The 13,570-nt window shown below is 51.0% G+C and overlaps 1 pseudogene; it reads right to left on the reverse strand.

Moving 5' to 3' along the window:
• Window positions 1-520: 520 nt before the first annotated feature.
• LOC136492522 (mitochondrial carrier protein MTM1-like) lies at window positions 521-7,725 on the reverse strand (annotated as a pseudogene).
• Window positions 7,726-13,570: the final 5,845 nt, after the last annotated feature.

Genomic DNA, 13,570 nt, shown 5'->3' on the forward strand with positions numbered 1-13,570 from the left:
AGTGAAGATTGCCTGCTTGGCTGTGTTTTCTTGGCTCTGTGACTGCCTATGTTGGGGATTCGGATGCCACACGACACTGTAAATTTGTAATGTGACATGTCAAGGCCTTAACCGTCGCAGTCCAATCAAACGGTTCAAATTATCAATTGCACCCTGTGTCCCAATCGCAAGAATAAGTGTTATTCTAGCTATGAATCATCCATCTCTACTTTGTCAGCGGTCATGTTTGACCAAGTCAAGAGAGATTGACAAGGGAGGGGCACATCAGAACATCATATCTGAATCAGTACAGTGCTCTGACGCTAGAGGCAGTTCAGTTTATTTCAGTCACGTTCGTGCTTGTGCGATTCCGATCTGTAGTAGTTGCATAAATGGCCTCATTGGCAGGTAATCCCTCCATTCCTAATCCTACCCACGTTTACCAAGATCCGATCTTAGGTAGCAAGAATTTGGAATGGAATGGAGGGAGTAACATTTATCTAACGTTTAAGAAGAAATAAGTAATAAGTTTAAACAGGACTATTGTAAAAATGTATTTATTTGAATAGCAGACATTCCTAATCCTAGCTCTTCTTCCGATCCTGACCAGGAAGTCAGGCAAACGTAAAGCAGACTCGTGTCATTAGCAGAGTACAGCATGTACAGTACACGGTGTGTTAATCTCGTTTGTTTAGCAAATCATAGGTCTGCACCGCATGTTTCCTGTGCATGATGTGCTTCATAACTTCATAGGAGGAGACGACGATGCCCACCGACGGGCCTGCTCGCGCCATTCGAGGGCCTGCACCTCTGAACAGACCTTCCAGACCTTCCTTCCTGCAACGGTATACAAAGTGTTAGGCCTGTTTAGTTTCCAAAAATTTTCACTCAAAAGTGTCACATCGAATCTTGAGGCACATGTATGGAGTACTAAATGTAGACGAAAAAAAAAACTAATTGTACAGTTCTCGGCAAAATCGCGAGACGAATCTTTTAAGCCTAATTAGTCCATGAAAAGCCTTAAGTGCTATAGTAACCCACATGTGCTAATGACCGATTAATTAGTATCATTAGATTCGTCTCGCAGTTTCCTGATGGGTTCTGTAATTTGTTTTTTTATTAGTATCCAAAAACCCCTCCTGATATCCTTCCGACACATCGATGTGACACCCAAAAATTTTCATTTCGCGAACTAAACACACCCTTATTCACATTTGTTTGTGCAGTAATTCTGGAAGAACTAAAGCTGGAGATCTACAGAGTTGTCAGACAGCGAATACGCTTGCACTTGAAATGCCTGCCTAACAAGATACTTATGTTCATGATATGATTCAGCTTTGCACCATCCAGCGATACCATGACAACAATGGCACTGACTGGCAACCAAACTAGGACTTGAGAATTTATTTGCAAACCAAGATCTTAGTTAAACTTTTTCTTATGAACAGATCCCCTGTCAATCTTCTACAGGGGGCAACTGAATGTGTGTCGCTGCTAACAGAAAATAAAAAAGGTTGGGTAGATACCTCCAAACCTCAAGCAACACGTGCCTTGTGTTCATGCTTAATACCCTTTCAGGATCCTTCTGTCATCAGAATGCAGGATTCATCGGTAAGTTGTTGTCACTAGCTGACTCCAAGTTACTTAGAATGCAAAGACAAACCAAACAAGTAAGTAGAAGAAGTCAGAAAAAACTGAACATGGAATAGAGAGAATCTAGCCCAAATCCCTACACTTGCCTCTATTTGTCTGCGTGTCTTGGCAACATCAAGAGGGCAGGTAGCACCAGCAGAGATAACCCCAGCAATGAAGCCCGCAGAAAAGTTTGCCCCCAATATTACTGCTGCATTGCTTTGATCACTGAATAGTCGCGTCACATGTCTTCTAATCTGTACAAGTAGCATTTGGAAGATGAAAATTAAGGTTGTCACAACAAGCCATATATTCTTTTTCTCAAACAGTTCCAACAGGTCTTGCTAAGTCTGAAACTTTCTTAAGCTAAGGTATAGCATAGAAAACTTAAGTAGAGTAGTAGCTCACTGGTTCAAGAACTGTCCAACATATAGCTGAGTAGGGGGCATCACGTGCTAGTTGTGCTCCCAGACCAGTCCATAGGAAGGTGGTATCCTCGAACTATTTTCAATTTCCAAAGAACATAGCTCAATATTACATGATAAATGAAAACAAATGCTGCAATTCATTCAAAGTTTCATATGTATGCATTTGTGCAGACAATGCGGTCCATGTGAGTCAAGTTTCGATGAATCAGTGTTTGCATCTTTTAAATATCATGACAATAACTGTATGCATTGTCAATTGCAACTAAAAAAACAGTGGAGTAGCATGGTACATACCGTTTTCAGGGCTCCTGATGTTTTGTCTCGATGAAAGCACACCTATCAAGGTCTTCCACATTCCAGGGGGCTTCCCTCCAACATTTGATGCTTTGAAGGCCTAAATTAAAAAACAAGCAAACATTTCTATACAGAATGGGAGGCAAAAATATGTTCTACCCAGATAAGTACAGAAACCAAGTTCTCGCATTATTAACTGAAGTATATTGTCAACTTAGGATTTGAGTTCTTTCCTTGGCTATTAAGAACAGAAGTGAGGTGTTATTTTAACTTGAATGCTAATAGACAACCATGCAAGAAAGTCCAAGATGCTGACCAGCATACGTGTTCTTGCTAACTCAATAGGGGAACAAGCTATGCATGCCAATGATCGTGCAATAGAGCCAGAAATAAGAGGAGCATATAGTCTAAGCTTGGGACAATTGCGGTCTGAGTATTCTTCAATCCGATTGCGCAATAAATCGTAACAAGGCATATATATTCCAACCTGAAGGAGCAAACATAAAATAAAATAAGCTATTACGGCGTGCCTACTAAAAACACATAAGGATACTTCAAAATATGAAAACAAGTCTGTGATGTTTACTTTACTAGAGTACAAGTCAAATAGGACATGGAGAGAGACAAAATATTCATGAATCAGGATCGCTGGAAGTGTGGTTAAATGAAGTTCCAGATGCAATACATGTGCTGATACAATATGCATCACTGCCTGGTATGCTGTAATATATTACAGTTGATATTACAGGGTAAAAACATGATCAGCTGAAAGAATTTACCATTGGTACAGCCAATGCCAGGTTTGCACCTGTACCTCTCCATAGTCTAAAAATTCCTTCCTGCAGATATGCTAATTTAATAGGTGATAGATAGAAAAGAGAAGAGCACAATGAAGAGATATGCTCAATAAGAACTTGCCTGTCTAGTGACTTTAGAAAACACGTCCATAGTTCCTCTGTACTGAAAGCATTCAGGACTGGACGGGCCTAACCATTGATTCCACCAGTGCTGCATGATGGGTTGCACCTAAAATCTGACCATATCTGAGCAATTTATTTTAGAGAAAATAAATATTTGCACGTGCACAATTCATCTGGCAGATGATTTTCTGGAACACACTCGACAGAATTATTTGAACTACAAGAATCGATAGAAAAGTGATTTCTCTGTACTGTTCAAAACCTGCAATACTTGTTGAATGGATCCAAAGAGATTCTCTATATGATTTCAGCTTTACAACTACGTAGTATAGTTTCACCCTATTATTTTTTTTGAAGAGAAGGCACTGGAAAGTTTCGCATTGGAAGCACTAGTATCATCCATTGAATTGTGAGCCACGCTTACCGGGCTATAAACCACTCCAGCAGCTTGTGCTTGCAACCTCGTCTGCAAGAGGAAACGAGGACCGAATGGACATCAGTATCCGTACACATTCCAAGCCCATAAGCAAAATAGCAGAAGCAGCCTGAAGATCTCTCCGCGAGAGGTAGTAGGTTCCAATCCACTCAATTCAGTGACGAATCATGTGGGCAAAGATGAATAATTTGTCACGCACCCGACAAGATTCTCTTCTCTAGAAGCGATAGAGGCAACGAGGGGATCACCGGCGTACCTTGGCGACGTCGAGGGGGTTGACGAGGACGGCGGATACGACGGCGGCGCCGGCCGCCGCCACGGCCCGCTCGGTGAAGCCGATGTCGCGTTCCGTCGCAGGCGGTGGCGGCGGCGGCGCCCCGGGGTCCCTTGGCCTTGCTCCATGGCTGGCCGGCCGCGGTGAGAGCGGAGGCGGGGGAAGGGACCGCGAGGCCGGGGCCGGAGGGAGGAAGGGCGCAGAAATAGCAGAGAAATTCTCGAGGGCGGGGAAGAAGGAAACCGAAGATGGTGGACCGCTCCGCTCGACACGGCGCCTCCGGAGAGAGAGCGACGCGTGCGCGTGTCCGGGCGTGACACGTGGCAAGCTCGCGACGGCGTGCTGCTTCTCTGCGTCGGCGCGTACTGCTGTGCTGTGACCTAGTAGGAGAGATGACGTGGTTTTGCTTGGAACCCGGACCAGGAATATATACTTGCCATTGCCAGAGAGGGTAGGAGCTGAGCCGAGGTAGCAACAGCGAGCAGAGCACACTGCACACACGGCTTCAGATCAGAGCTTCTAAAAGAAAACATCTCTGCCCTCTGATCTCTGAACGCAAGAGAGGCACCATACCAAAAACCTGTTCTTGCTATCTGGGGACAATGGTGATGGAAACTGAGTTATTATTATAGTGCCACATCACATTTGCTCTTCATGCAAGCAGTACGCATTGGGCCAGCATAACATTCATCAGTCAAGCAACAGCACAGCAAAATGCCCGAAAACCTTGAATGCATGGTGCTGCACTGCTGCTCTTCTTATTAAAATAGCAATCATGAACTGCTCAAAATGTGTCATTTGAGTGGATAACGTTTCTGTTCAACACATTGGCTAGTTGTGCCACAAGTACATCTGCCATGGATTCAAAAGGGCATATCTCACGCTACATTAACATCCTTAATCTTACCAATCGCGCCAGATCACAGAACTCCTAAGAGATGATAGTAGATTCCTAAACATAGAGAGATTTCTCCTTGCCGAATGCTCAGGGCTTCGGGTCGCTCTTTGGAGCTTCAGTGGGATGTGGTGGAGATTGGTTCCGCCAGCGAAAACTTCTTCACCCTCTGCATTCCGACAACAGAGCAAAGGATGTAATGAATCTCATCAGCTCTTCTTACGAGCAACAGGGAGGAGAGCCAGCTTCAAAAAAAAAAAATCTATACTATAAAGGACAGATTTTTGGTTGAATAGAATAGGATTAGTTTGCATATACTCTAACAGAAACAAACAGCAACAAAGTAGTTTCAGCTTCTGAATGAATTATCTGGTTGCAACTAAAATAACATTAGGCATTACCTGTTCCATATTTCTTCTAAAAACAGATAGATATCTGCAGGGCCCAGCCATATATATTTTTTAGGAGTCACTAAGGGCACAGCCCCACTAAGGGCACAGCCCCACAATCATTTGTCGACCAAATTCAAGCATGCTACTACTCAGAATCAACTACCAAGTACCAACTGCCCTAGGGGCAATTATCTTGTCCAGTTACATTTTGGATATTGACTTCGACATGATCATCAGGGAAAATAACCGGAAAACAGATGTCAACAAGACACTGGCACTTGTAAGGGGCCAACTTTAGTAAACATTACAAAATCATCAAAGGGAATAAACTCTAAGCAGAACCCTCATGAAGTAAACTCTAAACTAAGTAGAAATAACTGGCTATCTAAATGGACAAAAAGACTGTGACTAGCTAAAGCTTCAATTAGCATGGCAGCATGGGTCACCATATTTTCTATCAAGAAATATTGAGCACAAAAATGTTAATTCACTTAGCCACCATACTTGGAAGTCCTGTCATTCCATTCAGAAAAGAAAAAGAGTTTGAGGTCGTTAACTGACTGCTCACTGTATTACCACCTACAAATAGATTGAACATATCTCCGCACTAACAACACAAGCTAAGATCACAGAATACGTCACATTTTGGGAAAAACTTCAGTTTGACCAGACAGTAGAGGATGAGGTTCGATAGAGGTGGACTACAGATGGAGAATACGTGATACAGAGTGCTTATAAAATTCAATTTGAAGGGACCTACAGTAAAATCAAAATCAAGCCGATGTGGAAAGCTAAAACAGAACCAAAATGTTGGTTCTTCGCTTGGACATCACTCCACAAAAGGATCCACATGGCCAACAATCTAAGCAAGCGGGGATGGCCCAATGATGCGATCTGTAAGCTTTGCAGATCTAACCCGGAAACTCCAACTCACCTTTGTAAAGATTGCCCTTTTACAAAAGAGGCATGGGCATTTATTAAACAGTGGTTTTGTTTTTTCTAATCTCAACACGGTCAACATGACAGGTCCCCTCCATAAGTTTTGGCATAAATATCGGATCAAGTTTGACAAAAATGAGAGAAGATATTTTGATGGCATTTAATCTAGGGAAAATTGGTTCTATAGCACCGAAAAAACTCCACTTCCGTAAAATACCATTGAAAGACGTTCGTCACGTAAAATACCACTGAAAGACACAATGTTACCTCTATCTAGCATTCTGTCACGGTGGGATAGCAACGTCGTGAAATCCACCTCCAAACGCCTGAAAGATGCTGGGTTCCTGGTCCTCCCCTGTTCGATGTGGAGCGCCAGCACCAGCTCATGCTCCTCCTTCGCTGCCGACGACGGATGCTAGGCGGATTTCCAAAGTTGTCGCCGGGTCGCATGAGGTGGCCGTCGAGGAGTGCGGCAAGCTGGTTACAAGCGAGACACGGTGCGGCGAGTGCGGAGTGGCAGCGACAGCGACGACCTAGCTCGCCGGCCGACATGGGTAAGGACGGACCTCCGGAGGAGGCGGCCAAGGCCAAGAATTCGGCGCCGGCGCTGCCGTCGTTTGCCGGTGTTCATGCATGCGGACGTGGTGCTCATGGTGCTGGGCCTGGTGGGCGCAATAGGCGACGGCATGTCCACGTCCAGTGATGCTTTTTATCACCAGCCGCATCTTCAACTTGCTCTCCTCTCCTACTTCTCGACTACCAGAACACGCGGAATCTCGTCTTCTTGGAGCTCGGCAACTGGATCATGCCGTTCCTAGGTGAGCCAGGCCGGCGCTGCACATGCATGCACCCGTGCCAATGCCACCGCCTGTGGTTTGCTTGTGCATGCATGTTGGGGGCATGGCGGAGCGGCATGCACCGTGCTGATAATTGTGGTCCACAAGTGTGGTCGGCCTCGCGCTCGAGGAGGCCCGTGCGGTGGCGTCGTCCTTGGGCTAGGGGCGCACGTAGGGGGTAGCTTCGCTGCCAGCCACGGCAGTGCGGGCCAAGAGGCAGCGCAGCGCTCGTTCAGGTGCAGCTGGTGTCCGTTCTCGGCATGCACCACATGCAGAGCTCGCACCCGTGGCGATGAGCCCAGCGCGCCATTGCCATGGTCCAGGTCCCGACACTCCACCTCCATGACGTTCTCTTCTGTTACGTGGTCGTTCTCTGCGGCGCGTGAGTCCATCTCGGAGCTCCGGTGTCCTGTAGGATAGCTTCAACTCCCTCGAGAACGCAAGAGCTCGCAAGAACCATGAGCACCACGTCCGCCACGTCTGCGAACACTGACGCGAACGACTGCAGCGTCGGCGCCAAATTCTTGGCCTTGGCCGCCTCCTCCGGAGGTCCGTCCTTACCCATGTCGGCCGGCGAGGTTGTCGCTGTCGCTACCAATCCGCACTCGCCGCACCGTGTCTCGCTTGTAACCAGCTTGTCGCGCTCCTCGACGGCCACCTCGTGCGACCCAGCGACAACTTTGGAATTCTGCCTGAGCATCCGCCGTTGGTAACTGTTGGCCCACAGGATCACCGGCTCAGGTGAGTGAACCACTCACCAGTCTTGCCGAGCACCCACTAGCTAAGCCGACCACGAACAAACGTTGTCCGTCCCCACACACTATGGCTCGAGGTTGAAGAAGAGAGAGAACAGAGCATACACACACAGTACAAGATACCAGCGTTGGCCGAAGCCCTGTATGAGAGATGGCAAATCTAAACTCTCTTTACTGAGTTGTCGTGGTAGTCTATTTATACAACTCTATCCATCTAGTCCTAATACAACACACATGCTGTAACAGTAACTAGATAACATACATGTTTGACTCTACGCCAGCCTCTACATGTGGCTATAGTGCTGCAGGTAAGCCGTTCGGCGCCTGCACCTGCAGCGGCTACAGTATCACAGCAGGGAGCCTTTTCGGCGCCACCTTTCCCTTGCTGTGTGTTCACACAGAGAAGCAGTAGATTATTCTAACAATTTTTCCCCTAATCCTACTGCTATCTCTTGTACCCCCTCCATGCCGATCATCTCCTTCAGCTCCATGAGTCGAAGACGTTCGAGCGGCTTGATGAGGACGTCTGCGAGTTGCCGACCAGTTTCGACGAACTCGATGGCGATCTGCCCTCCATGACACAGTCCCTGAGGAAGTGAAACTTCACGTCGATGTGTTTGCTCCGGTCGTGCAGAATCGGATACTTCGTGAGGGCGATGGCGGGCTAGTTGTCCACCATCGGTGCTGGCGGGTGAGCTTCCATGCCGGTCAGCTCGCCCAGCAGCCGGCGCAGCCACACAACTTGGCACGCCGCTGTGGCCGCCGCTATGTACTCTGCCTCGCACGTAGATAGTGCCACCACCTTCTGTTTCAGCGACAGCTATGAAATTGGGGCCGACCCGAGGAAGACGAGCACGCCAGAGGTGCTCCATCGTTCGTCAATGTCCCCCGCCATGTCTGCATCGCTGAACACAGTGAAGCTGCAGCCTACTCTCGCAGGTCTTGGAAAAGATGATCCCTTGATCCACCGTCCCCCTTGACGTAGCGTAGTAGCCGCTTCACCGCAGCCCAGTGATCCTCTCTGGGATCCTGCATGAAGCGACTGACGTAGCCCACGGTGAACGTAATGTTCGGCCTCGTGTGGACTAGGTAGCGCAGACCGCCGACGATGCTCCGGTAGAGTGTTGCATCCACCTTCACCGCGGCGCTGGCCTTCGTCAGCTTCAGCTGCTCCTCCATCGGAGTCACGCATGGACTTGCACTCAGCCATGCCGCTCCGCTCCAACTAGCTTGGAGGCATACGCGCTCTAACCGAGCGTGAGTTCTTCCTTCCCTTGTCTCACCTCGATGCCGAGGTAGTAGGAGAGTGCGTCGAGATCGCTCATTCGAAACAAGCAGCCATCTCGTGCTTGAAGCCGTTGATGTCCTCCGTGCGCGTGCCGGTGACGATTAAGTCATCCACATACACGCCAACGACGAGCTCCTCCTTCCCCCATTCGCCACGTGTAGAGTGTGTGCTTGGTTGCGCACCGTTGAAACCCAAGCTCGTCCAGCGTGGCGTCAAGCTTGGCGTTCCATGCTCGTGGGGCCTGCCACAGCCCGTAGAGCGCCTTACGCAGTCGGAGCAACCTGTGCTCCTCTCTCTTGACGGCGAAACATGGAGGTTGCCCGACGACGACCGTCTCCGCCAGCTCGCCGTTGAGGAAGGCCGATTTAACGTCCAAGTGATGGACGCGCCAGTCCTTTGCTGCTGCCAAGGCTAGTAGCAAACGGACCGGCTCCATGCACGCTACTGGCGCAAAGACCTCCTCGAAGTCTATGCCATCGCGCTGAACAAAGCCTCGGGCGACGAGGCGCGCCTTGTGCTTGACAATGGCGCCGAGCTCGTCCCGCTTGACCTTGTACACCCAATTCAGGCTGATCGGACGGTAGCCTGGAGGTGGATCGACGAGCTGCCATGTCTTGTTTTCCTCGATCGCCTTTATCTCCTTCAGCATCGCCCGTCGCTAGTTTCCGTCCCGCTCGGCCAGCGCGAACGTGGGTGGTTCCTCTGCACTGATGAGCAACAGCTCTGCCTCATTGAGCAGCCTACCCGCCAGGCCTGAGGGCCCTGTGTCGCCAACGATGTTGTCCAGCCTGCGGAACCGCACCTCCTCACCTTCGTGGAAGGCATCCACAAACTCAGTGATGTTACTTGAAGGTGAGACGAACTCGATCAGTGTTGACGGAGTTCCCTGTTCCGCCGGAGTGCTCGGCACAGCATCTGGAGTGCTCGGCACCCTAGTTGCAGTGCTCGGCACTACTACAAGAGTGCTCAGTCTCAGTCTTGGTGTAGTCGGCACCACTGCAAGACGTCTTGGCCCCGCCACGGGAGTGCTCGGCATCCGTCCTGGAGTGGTCGCCACCACTGCAGAACCGCCCGGCGCCACTCCTGGCGTGCTCGCCATCCCTCCCGAAGTGCTCGGCACTACCCCAGGAGTGCTCGGCTCTGCCGCTGGAGTGCTCGGCGCTCCTCCCGGAGTGCTCGGCACCTCTACCCCAGCGTCTCCACCACCGTGGATGACCAGGTGCTCGACGACGAAGGTACTGGTGAAGCCGCCAGCTTCCCCCGTGCTCAGACTGTTCCAGTCCCAAGCTGCCTTCTCGTCGAACACGACGTCGCGCGAGACAAGTACCTTGTCTCCGCGTGGGTCGTAGAACTGGTACGCCTTGGTACCCTCCGCGTAGCCCAGGAACACCATGGGTGTGCTCCTGTCCTCTAGCTTAGTGAGGTTCGGCTTCGTCTTCCTGACGTGGCCGATGCAGCCGAATGTCCGGAGGAAGGACACGCTCGGCTTGCGCCCATACCAAGCTTTGAACGACGTCTTGCCCGTCAGGGCTTTGGTAGGAGCGCGGTTGAGGATAAACACCGCCGTGGTCACCGCCTACCCCCAGAACCTTGCCGGCATGCCGTTGGCCTTCATCATGGATCGGACCATGCTGACCACCGTCTGGTTCCGTCGCTCCACCACGCCATTCTGTTGTGGCGAGTACGGCGCGGTGTGGTGTCGCACCACCTCTTGATCCGCGCAGTACGCAGCGAACTCCACCGAAGTGAATTCGCCGCCGCGATCAGTCCTCAGCACGCGGAGCTGCTTGCCGCTCTCGGCCTCCACGTGCATCTTGAACTTCTTGATCGCCACCGCCGCTTCGTCCTTGCTCGTCAGGAGTTGCAGCCACATGTAGCGACTGCAATCATCCACGAGCAGGAGGAGGTACCGCCGACCACCGTTTGTAGCAGGCGTGATCAGCCCGCAGAGGTCGCCGTGGACGAGCTCGAGAGCGTCCTTCGCGCGATACTTGGCCGCCTTTGGGAATGGTAGCCTCCTCTGCTTCCTGGCCAGGCAGCTGTCACACAGCTCGTCTTCGAGCTTGATGTGGGGTAGCCCTCGAACCATCTTCTCCAGCCGACCAAGTGCGTCGAAGCTGAGATGTCCGAACCGGGCATGCCACATCCACAGTTCCTCGGTGTCTTGCCGCCAGGCACACCGGCGGCTCTACCTTCAGGTCGAGCAGGTACAACCGGTTCAAGGACCTCTTCACCTTGGCGAGAAGTCGCTGCTCCTGGTCCCTGATCCTAAGGACTCCGTCCTTAATCAGTACCTCGCTACCGCGCTCATCCAGCTGACCAATGCTGATGATGCTGTAACGCAGCTGCGGGATGTAATATACATCCGTTAGCGCGCGGTGCTCACCGTTCTGGCACCTGAAGATGATGGTGTCGCGCCCTTGGATAACCACCCTTGAGCCGTCACCAAACTTCACCGTACCAGTAACATCGTCGTCGAGCTCGGAGAAGGATGCCTTGGAGCCCGTCATGTGGTTACTGGCACCAGAGTCCAGATACCACCGCTGCTCCTGGTCGGCGCCCACACGTCCGAGGTGGACTTGGGCGCGTGGTTCGTCGAGGTTGATAGTCTTCAGGGCCTTCCCAGGTCCTTCCACCGTCCTCGCCTCTTCCTTCTCCTCAGCCTCGACGTCGTGCAGTGCACAGAGCGTCGCCATCAGGATAGTGGTCTCATCCTCATCATCAGCTTGCGCCAGATGAGTCTCAGCCTTCTTCTCCAGCTTGCGATTTGGGCACTCCCGTGCCCAATGGCCCATCTTCCCGCAGCGCCGACAGGCGTTGGGGTCGACCTGCTTCTTCTTCTCCGAAGAAGCCTTGCCGCGGCGCTTGCCATCGCCACCATGGCTGGAGGAGGCTGCCTTCCTGAGTTCCTCCGAGCAGCCCACTCCTCTTCCGTCAGCAGCAGTTTGCCGTTGTCCTTCGTTGCTGTCGCCTGCTCTAGGTGCTCATCCATCGCCCGCAGACGGCCTGTCACATCCTCAATGGTGAGGGTGGACAAGTCCAGCATCGTCTCTATGGAGAGAAGCGATCTGGATGTACTTTGCCGGCACGGAGTGGAGGTACTTGGAGACCGCCTCCTCTTCATCGACGGTGACGCCGTGGCTCTTCAGCTTGCTGATGAGCGTCTGCAGGCGGAGGGAGAAGTCCTCCACCGATTCACCATCCTTGAACTTGAGGTTGGCGTACTCCTGCTTCAGAAGCTGGGCCGTCGCCTTCTTTGCGTGGTCGGAACCGACGCGCATCGCCGCAATAGCCTCCCACGCCTCCTTAGCAGAGCTCTTCGCCCCCAACGGCTCCCTGTACTCCGCCGGTACAGCAGCGAGGATAGCCTCCAACGCTGACATGTCATCTTCCTCATTGTCGGTGCCCTTGTCAACAGCATTCCAGAGCCGTCAGGGCTCTGAGCTTGACCTTCATGGTCACCGACCACTTCCATAGTTGGTGCGAGTCAGCGTCGGCCAACTAGTGCTGCTGACCTCCCGCACCGTGCGAACAACGACCTCCGGTCGTGGCTGGACAGCCACAATAGTGCCACTGTTGTCACCCATCTCCGAACCGCCCGTCATCGCCAGCAGTTAGTTTGGCGACGTCGTTTGTACGGCTCCGATACCACTTGTTGGCCCATAGAATCACCGGCTCAGGTGAGTGAACCACACATCAGTCTTGCCGAGAACCCGCTAGCTAAGCCGACCACGAACAAGCGTTATCCGTCCCCACACAGTATGGCTCGAGGTTGAAGAAGAGGAAGAACAGAGCATACACACACAGTATAAGACACCAGCGTTGGCCGAAGCTCTGTATGAGAGATGGTAAATCTGAACTCTCTTTACTGAGTTGCCGTGGTAGTCTATTTATACAACTCTATCCATCTAGTCCTAGTACAGCGCACGTGCTGTAACAGTAACTAGATAACATACAGGGCTGACTCTGCGCCGGCCTCTGCATGTGGCTACAGTGCTGCAGGTGAGCTGTTCGGCGCCTGCACCTGCATCTGCTACAGTATCACAGCAGGGAGCCTTTTCAGCGCCGCATTCCCCTTGCTGTGTGTTCACACAAAGGAAGCAGTAGATTATTCTAAGAGTAACGAGGAGGAGCATGAGATGGTGCTCTGGCGCTCCACATCGAACCGAGGAGGACCAGGAGTAGGACCCAGCGTTTGTTTCTATCAGGCGTTTGGAGGTGGATTTCACGACGTTGTTGTGCCACCGTGACACAATGCTAGATAGAGGTAACAGTGCTGTCTTCAGGTGGTATTTTACGTGACGAACGTCTTTCAATACTATTTTACGGAAGTGGAGTTCTTTCGGTGCTGTAGAACCAATTTTCCCTTTAATCTACTTCTGGTGGAACATTTGGAAGTGAGTGAAATAGGAGAACGTTTCAACAAAAAGGATTTGCAACCACTGCAATGCTATGCAAAGATGCTAGATGAAATCCAACAGTTTCATTTGGACTATGCACCC

The sequence above is a fragment of the Miscanthus floridulus genome, chromosome 11, assembly GCF_019320115.1.
Source record: "Miscanthus floridulus cultivar M001 chromosome 11, ASM1932011v1, whole genome shotgun sequence".
In the NCBI taxonomy this organism is placed as follows: Eukaryota; Viridiplantae; Streptophyta; class Magnoliopsida; order Poales; family Poaceae; genus Miscanthus; species Miscanthus floridulus.